The sequence below is a fragment of the Panthera pardus genome, unplaced genomic scaffold (assembly GCF_024362965.1).
Source record: "Panthera pardus isolate Hobbes unplaced genomic scaffold, ASM2436296v1 HiC_scaffold_25, whole genome shotgun sequence".
Classification (NCBI taxonomy): Eukaryota; Metazoa; Chordata; class Mammalia; order Carnivora; family Felidae; genus Panthera; species Panthera pardus.
The window spans coordinates 4,716,142-4,724,384 of NW_026526821.1; positions in this window are offsets into that span (position 1 = coordinate 4,716,142).

The window sequence follows — 8,243 nt, forward strand, 5'->3', positions numbered from 1 at the left end:
CCGATCCCGGGGCGGGCCCCGAAGCCCGGCGGGCCACCCCCTCCCCGCCCCCACCGCCGCCGAGCAGGCCCTGAGCCCCACAGGCCCCCCAGTGGGTCCTGCCTTCAAAGTGAGGGAAACAGAGCTCTCGGGATAGCTTTTCCAGGGAGAGGCCCTGGCCTCCAGCCCCAGCACACCCTGGTGGCCCTGACCTCCAGCATATCCTGAAACGACCCAGGCCCAACCTCAAGTCCACCCACGCAGCTCCCACTGGACCACAGTCTGGATGAGCCCTAAGCAGGCCCAGCTGCCAGCGGTGGTCCTGGGTGACCCTAGGCTGGCGGGTGCGTGCCCTTCCCACGCCCCCCCCCCCCCAACCTGTCAGGTTTGCACTCGCGGGTGATGCCTGGACCCCTGCCAGCCCCTGACTTAGACAAGGCCCCACTGCCTGGCCTGCTGGGCAGTATAGGTTACCTTCCTCCTCGCTTGATGGGTTCGTTGATGGGCTCCCCACTATTTTCCAGGCAGCGTCCTGGATGTGAGTAGGCTGTCATTATGTGGGTTTCCATCCAGGTTACTGCTTCTGGGATGGCCAGTTATAAACTCAGGCGTGGCCCTGTCCCCTGGAGGGCCCTTCTTCAGCCCACCCCCTCGGCGGGAAGGGTCATCTGACAGCCTCCCACCCCGCCTGGGGAGAGAGGAGGCGACGAGACCAGAGGAGGGGCAGCGGGTGGTTTCCAGGACGGCACCCGAGCCACCCCTCATTGAGGAGGGAAGGCTAGGCAAGGGGGGGGGGGTACACCTGGAGAGTGCCTGGGGGGCATGTGGTGGGGTGGTGGAGGGGCCCCGGGGTATGGGGTGGATGGTGGGTGTCTGGTTGGGAAGGGTCTTAGCTCCCGCTGCAGCTCAGATACAAGGCTCAGGGAGTGATGACCCGGATGAGGAAGCGCTACCCACGCTCATTTAAAAATTAGGCTCCTGCCCACATCCTGATTGCTCAAGGGCCCGTTGGCACCCCTCTCTGTTACCGCACGCTAGTTTCATGTGCCACCTTTCCCCTGTTGAGTTTCTTTCATTATCAACCTTCAAGATTACCCAAGCCATCTCCCCTAGCTCGGCATCCAAGGCTCTCGGCTGCTGGCCGGGCCCCCCGCGAGGCACAGCTTCGTCGTCCCTGTCAGTTTTGAGTCACGGTCCCTGGTGCAGGGTCCCCGGTGGTCCCTCCAGACCGGAGCGTCAGCATTCTGGAGACTTGAGTCTCTTTGCTCCAGGGCCCAGCACAGAGCAGGTGCCGAAAGAAAAACAGTTGTTGAATCAGCGAAAGGGATTCCTTCGAAAACCCTCAGCTTTCCCCACATGAAAGTCGACGCTAATTGGATCTTATTTTCCTCCAAAGGTTTTACAGCAGCTGAATGTTTTCACACGTTGTAAAGGGTACGAGAAGAGCTCCGTATGAAGATCTATGGCTGTTTTTTTCTGTTTGCAAATACGTTGCAGAGAGGCACGGGGCACTCCAGCAGTGGGGGGGAAGGCCGAGGGGGATCTTCTCCGAGGGGGAGGGCCGGGGGCTTTGTCCTGGAGGGTGAAATGGCACACACAAACAGGGCCGGGAAGGCGTTGAGGGGGGAGAAACCCGGGAGGAGAGCCCAGACCCGGAGTGGCCACGTGTCCACCGGGCTCTGAATCCCGGGGGTGGGGGAGGGGCGGGGGGAGAGGAGAGGGTCCCAGGGAACAGGGAAGGAGAGGGCTGCGGTTGTAAGCCGGGGATTCACTCCAGAGACTTCTGCCCGCGGAAGGATCCAAGCCACGCTTTTAGCAAGCCGGCTCTGGCAGGTTTGAGTGCAGGGAGTTGGAGGGGGAGAGAAACTGCTGGCAGAGAGATCATTCTAGAGACTCTTTCCTTTGAGAATTCTTTCGTATCTAAGAGGAGAATAACCCCAACAGCCCCAAGACAGGATGAACAAGATTACCCAACCCAACAGGCGTTTAGAGAACACTCGCGATACACAGAGCCAGGGAAAATGCTAGATGCTTGTTAGGAGCAGATAGTCCGGATTTTGCCTTCCAAGCGTCCCCTCCCCCCACCCCGAGTCGAAGAAATCCAAACTAAACAGACCGCTAAGGAGTTATTTCACTTCAAATGCCTGCCAGTTTCCTCAAGATGTAGCTTGTGACAGATACAAATATATTCCAGGAAAGTACTTACCCTTTGCACCGCAGACTTGACGGACTCCAACATAAATAAGGCAGGCAGCGCTTTGTTTAGATACATTTTTACGAAGGTATTAATCCACAGCTTAGTATATATTTCACTGTCAATGAAAAATGCACCTCAACTTCATTTTCTTCGAAAAAATGAAAAATTTAAAACAACTTACCAGATCTTTAACGCAACCCGAGAAGTAACGTATGTTTTTGATGGGGTGTGACTCATCCCGAATTCAACCGGGCGTTCAGGCTTTAGCAGCTGGGGAAACAAGCCCTAAAACTGGAAGAAATCCGAATGAAATTCCCAGGACTCCGGAGGAAGCTTTTGGTGCCGTTCACATCCTAAAACACGTTTCTGAGCTCATGCCCTGTAAGATGGCTCTGGGGGTATGAAATGCGCATTTATCTGTTAATTTCACGCCTGTAGTAAACCCCCTCTGATGCCTGCTTAGACTGATTGCCACGAGATTCCCAGATTCCGTTATTCTGATGTGAGAAATACTCATTCCCCTCGGCGCGCTTGTTGGTTCTTTCTAGTATCGTCGCTCGTCCAAACAGATACTTACTGAACATCAGTTCCCAAGGGCTCCAGGCCTGGTCAGGCTTTGGGGGTCCAATGGCACGTGGGTATGTGTGGCAGCGGTGGGGCGTGGGGATGTGCATGCGTGCGTGTGTGCAGAGCTGCGGGAGCAAAGAGGGTGGTAAAACTCAGAAATCCAGTCCCTGGGGAAGACTGAGCTGGGATGAGACGGCCAAGGACAAACCGAGGTGTCCCAGGCAGTCTGATCCCCGGTAAGGGGTTTGTTCATGCGAGGGTTCACAGTTCAGAAGAGCACGGTCCATTCAGAACCGTCAAAAGCTCACGTGCACACATAAAGCGTGCGTGAGAAGTACGCTGAGCCACGTTGTTTGAACTTGAACTCGCGGCTCACAGAGCCAGTGGAAGTGCCTCAGTCAAGACTAACATGAAAGCAAGGTAGGGTTCATTCCTGGTGGACAACGGTCTGCTTCACACGCCCAGACAGAAGGGAGGCAGGATTGGCTCCAGGAGCAGCCGGTGGGGCGGTGAGCCCCCAGTGAACGGACAGACGGTGACACCCGCGTGACCTCGCAGAACGTGGTCTGTGCTGTGCGTGTCTGCGTCTTCCTTCGCCACACCGTAAGTGCCTGGGTGTCAGGGAGCACCTCAGTTACCCTCTGTAAATCCTGCGTCAGGCACGGCACCCAGAAGATTTGTGCCAAATGTTCCTTGAAGGATTGAAAATGAACTAATAGCCATGAAAATCACATTTCTCTAGAAATTCTGAAAAATGCATTAACTTCTGGAAAAGTTGAAAAACAAATAGTGAACACTTGTTTACCCTTTACCTGGATCATATGATGTGTGTGTGTATGTGTGTGTGTCCATGGACATATGTCTTTTCCCGTACTATTTAAAGTTGGTTGCATACGCTAAACACACTAAATACGTCAGCGTGTATCTCTTAGGAACAAGGACACGAGCCCACATAATCACGATAATATCCTGATCGTACCCATGGAAAATGAACACTGAAGCTATACTATTACAGTCCACACTGAAATGCGTTTAATTGTCCCCAAAATGTCCTTCATTGCCTTTTTAAAATCCAGAACCCAAATAAAGACGAGGCCTTCTGCCTGGTTGTCCATTCTCTTTGGTCTCCTTGAATCCCGAACAATCCCTGCCTTTGTGTTTCCCGACATTAACACGTTTCATAGAGGGACCCACGGCCTGGATTCGTAGGAGTGTTTCCTTACGATTAGATTCGCGTCAAACACGTCGTGTTTCCCACTGCGCCTCATCAGGAACCACGTAACCCAGGTGTCTCCTGTTACTAGTCAAGGTGGGTTGTTGGGTATAAGCGGGGTTGACCAGATCTCTTCACGGTAAAGGTCCATTTCCCTCTTCGTAATTAATAGCGCTCAACTCGGTTTCCTCTTCAAAGTGCATGGACGCTCTGAGACTGTGACCTCTTCTGTTTCCCGACCTCTCCCCCCAAAGCTTTCACAGCCAGTGACGATCTCTGCGTCAATCAAGTATTGGTTGCAACACGGCGATTTTTCTAGCTGGATCATCCCTCCCACACCTGCCACCTGGAAATCTTGAGTAGCGACCTCCCGGCCTCCCCTTGTCCCCAGGACCAGTTCACATAATCTGTATGTCTGGATTTTTCATGGTCACTGTCCCCACTCAGGCCAGCCAGGGCCCCATCACACCAGCCCCCCGTGTCTTTTTTTTTTTTTTTTTTTTTTTAGTGTTTATTTATTTTAGAAAGAGCGTGAGCGGGGGAGAGGCAGAAAGGGAGAGGGAGACACAGGATCCGAACCACGCTCCAGGCTCTGAGCTGTCGGCACAGAGCCAGACGTGGGGCTCGAACTCACGAGCTGCGAGATGATGACCTGAGCCCGCGGAGCCACGCGGGTGCCCCTCCCCCGTGTCTTTTCCACGTGTCACTATTCCGTCTTTGAGGACTTCTGTCCTCTTTGGAAGGAGCTGATGATGCCTAGGCTCCCTCTGCTCCTTCCCTGCCCCAAATCAAGAGTCTGCCAGGCCTCATGGGAGCCCTGTCTTCTTGAAATCGGGGGAATGGCCGTTTAGATTCCCATCTGGAAACCCAGTGCTGCGTGGGAAGTGTGCTCAGTGCTCCTCAGCTGTCGCTGTTCCCGATCCTTTTGGTAGACAGAAGGAGGATTTGGGTTTGTTTGTTTTTTTTTAACATTGTGGGTTCACACGGATCCCTCCGATTCGAAGCCCGTGTTACTGGGCTCGTCCTCACGTGCCCCACCCTATGTTTGTACTTCCTTCTCCCACAGTGAGGCCCCGAGGCCCCGGTCACCCTTCTGTGGCTACTGGAGTGTTCTTTCCACAGCATTCGTGGCAACAAACCCACCGCCTCAAGTTGGAGAGTTCTTTCTTTTTGTTCTCAGCATTACCCCACTGGGATGGGCAACACTTGACTTGGCTTTTGTGTGTGTGTTCACCTCATTCCTTCGTCACTGTGCCTCTGTTTGTATTGAACTGAAGGGCTTGCTGTTTTCATTTTTTTCATTTTCTTTTTTGAATACGAACAGCAATTATTTATTCCTTTATTTTTAATATTTATTTCTGAGACAGAGAGAGACAGAGCATGAGCGGGGGAGGGGCAGAGAGAGAGGGAGACACAGAATTCGCAGCGGGCTCCAGGCTCCGTGAGCTGTCGGCACAGAGCCCGACGCGGGTCTCGAACTCATGAACCGTGAGATAGTGACCTGAGCCGAAGGTGGTCGCTCAACCGACTGCGCCACCCAGGCGCCCCACGAACAACATTTATGTGGTTCAAGTGTTGAAACCGCATGAAGGAATGCTCAAAGATGTTCCCTGTCCCTTCTACTCCTTTTCCCCTCCCCCCTCCCCCCAGAGGTGACCATTTTATCGGGTGTTGGTTTATCCTTCCTGTTTCTTTTTGAAACAAAACAAAACAAAACAAAACGCGTTTATACGTATTCACGGATCTATACAAAGGACAGCATCCTGCACGTACTCTTTGCACTCTGTTCAAAAAGCACATTCTGCAATCTCCTCTAAAGCGCTTCTTACCTTCTGGTATCAGTGGGATGAGGGAACGTTAATAAAAATGTACCAGAGGCACCGCTTATTAACAACAAAAAGCATTCCTTCTAACATCAGTTTTTAGGAATTTTCCAGAAAATGAGGGTCTGAGCTGGCTGCTCTGGGCCTAAATTATCCTCCCAGGGAGGCCGCGGGGTCGGACAGTAATAACCCTCCTGTCTCGGGGACCACATTCTTATTTACTCTGAACACCGGCAAAATTATTTCCGTCGCCGCGGAAGTCTTCAAGGGCACATGGAAGACCTGGGACCTGGGGACGGGGTGACCCCGCAGGAAGGAATCGAGAAGTAATTAACAGGCCGGGCGTGGCTCCACATCCCTTGAAGCAACTTAGCATATGGGAAAGAAGGTGTACAGAAAAGCAAAATGAGGTTGGGTAAATGTTTATTTTGATCAAGAAATCTTTTCTTTAGGAGAACCTTCACTTACAGGATCCTTTTAAGTAGCATGTTTCTCTAGTGCATCAGAAATGATTCAATCTCGGGGTGCCAGGGTGGCTCAAGTCGGTTAAGCCTCCGACTTCGGCTCAGGTAGGTCATGATCTCGCAATTCGTGAGTTCGAGTCCCGCATCGGGCTCGGTGCTGACGGCTCGGAGCCGGGACCCTGCTTCAGACTCTGTGTCTCCCTCTCTCTCTGCCCCTCCCCGCTCATGTTCTGTCTCTCTCTGTCTCATTTATAAACATAAAAAAAAAATATATTTTTTAATAAAAAGAAATGATTCAATATTGAAAAACCCTGAGTCCCATTTTTTTCCCTCAGAAACACTCTTGTGTGGAGCAACACGTCTATCGGCATTAGCTAACCGTGGATCTTTGGGAAAGTAAGACAGGAGCACGCATCCGTCGCTGAGGATTTTGGCAGCTGAGGAGTGTGAGGCAGGGGGTGTGGTGGGGGACAAAATACTAAGCGGGAATTGTTAGCCTTAAGGGCCCCGAGAGGGAACTTCAATACATTTTTTTTCTCACTAACTCTGGAAGGTTCCATCTTTCAGGGTGGCTCATAGTTACGGATGGAAAGTACTGAACGGATGCAACCTTACTCACATTACGATGCAGGTTAAAATGCTAGGTTTGAAATAAGACCACTTATCCCTTCTCGGCAATTTACAAAACAAGAGTTGACGTTACAGCCCCAACAGGGTAAAGAGTGTTCCAATCAGGTTCCTGGCTCGCCTCACACCTTCATAAATTCAAATACTTGAACATCACCTATGAGCACCATAAAAAGACATTCTGAAGTCTTTTCCTTAACACATTGGGAACACAGGGTCAATACGCACCGTAAAGTACTATTTTTAAGACGTGATTTATTTGTCCCATTAGAAACTCGGCAGCGCGTGAAATCGAGTCGTTTCGTGGGTACACCAAGGGTACACGCGCTAAGAGCCCCCTCTTTTTTCTCTTTGAACGAGGTTACTTTCCGCCTCCCAACAGCCCCGGGGCCGGAAGAAGGGGGAGATGGGAGGTGAGTGGGCACCAGGGCGTTCCAGGGTGTTCTGTGGGAATCCCAGGGGAAGAAGCCACAGGGAAGGCGGCCGGGGCCTGCGGACTGACCCGGTCAGGGTTCACGGTCGGCTGGCGTGCGGGCACCCCGGTGGGGACGGGGTGGGGGTGGGGGGGTGACTTCTGCCTTACATTTTTGTGCAACACACAGGATGTCTGCCTCCACGAGGCACGACGGAAAGCGCTCAAGTTCTGTGTCAATTTAATTATTAGCATGAACTGACGGTACTGTCATTGTTTAACTCAGCCGACCTTTTAAATGGATAACCAACCTTGAGGCTTAATTGGATTTAAAAAAAAAAAAATCAATTTCTAGCCATTTCATAGTGCGGAAATGAAGTGTTACATTCTCAGGCAATTGTAAGATCAGTTTTGCTCAAGCCTATTTCTTGTTATTTACAACTCTAAAATGACATCACCCATCTTGGTAAGCATTTTATGTACACATATACCTTTCGTAAACACCGCCAAGTACACACACGTGTGCACACCGAGTCATGTCACAGAAAAATCATTATTTTCTGTTCGGCAGCCGGCTTAGACATCAGCGGTAATCTCTCCGCGCCAATTACACGAAAAACTGAACTAGGGATAATGAGATACCGCTGTTTGCAAATCTCTCTTAGCCTCAGTCTGGTCTGATCTTTGTAATAAGGAAAAAAATCCTTGAGGAAGCCTTTACCACATCACATCTTGGCCATTAAGTCTTTCTCGTAGACGGTCATTTGATTTTATGGAAAGAAACGAACGATCCAGATGGCACAAGCAGAAGTGGCACCCAGGTGTGCAAATGAGAACGCTGAACATCCTAGTTCCAGCCCTGGGTTGTACTAGGCATGTGACCTTGGGGAGCCCTCTTGCGGGGGGGGGGTCTCGGTTTCCCCACCTGGGAAAGGGGGCTGGTTGGGGGAGGAGAGGAAGA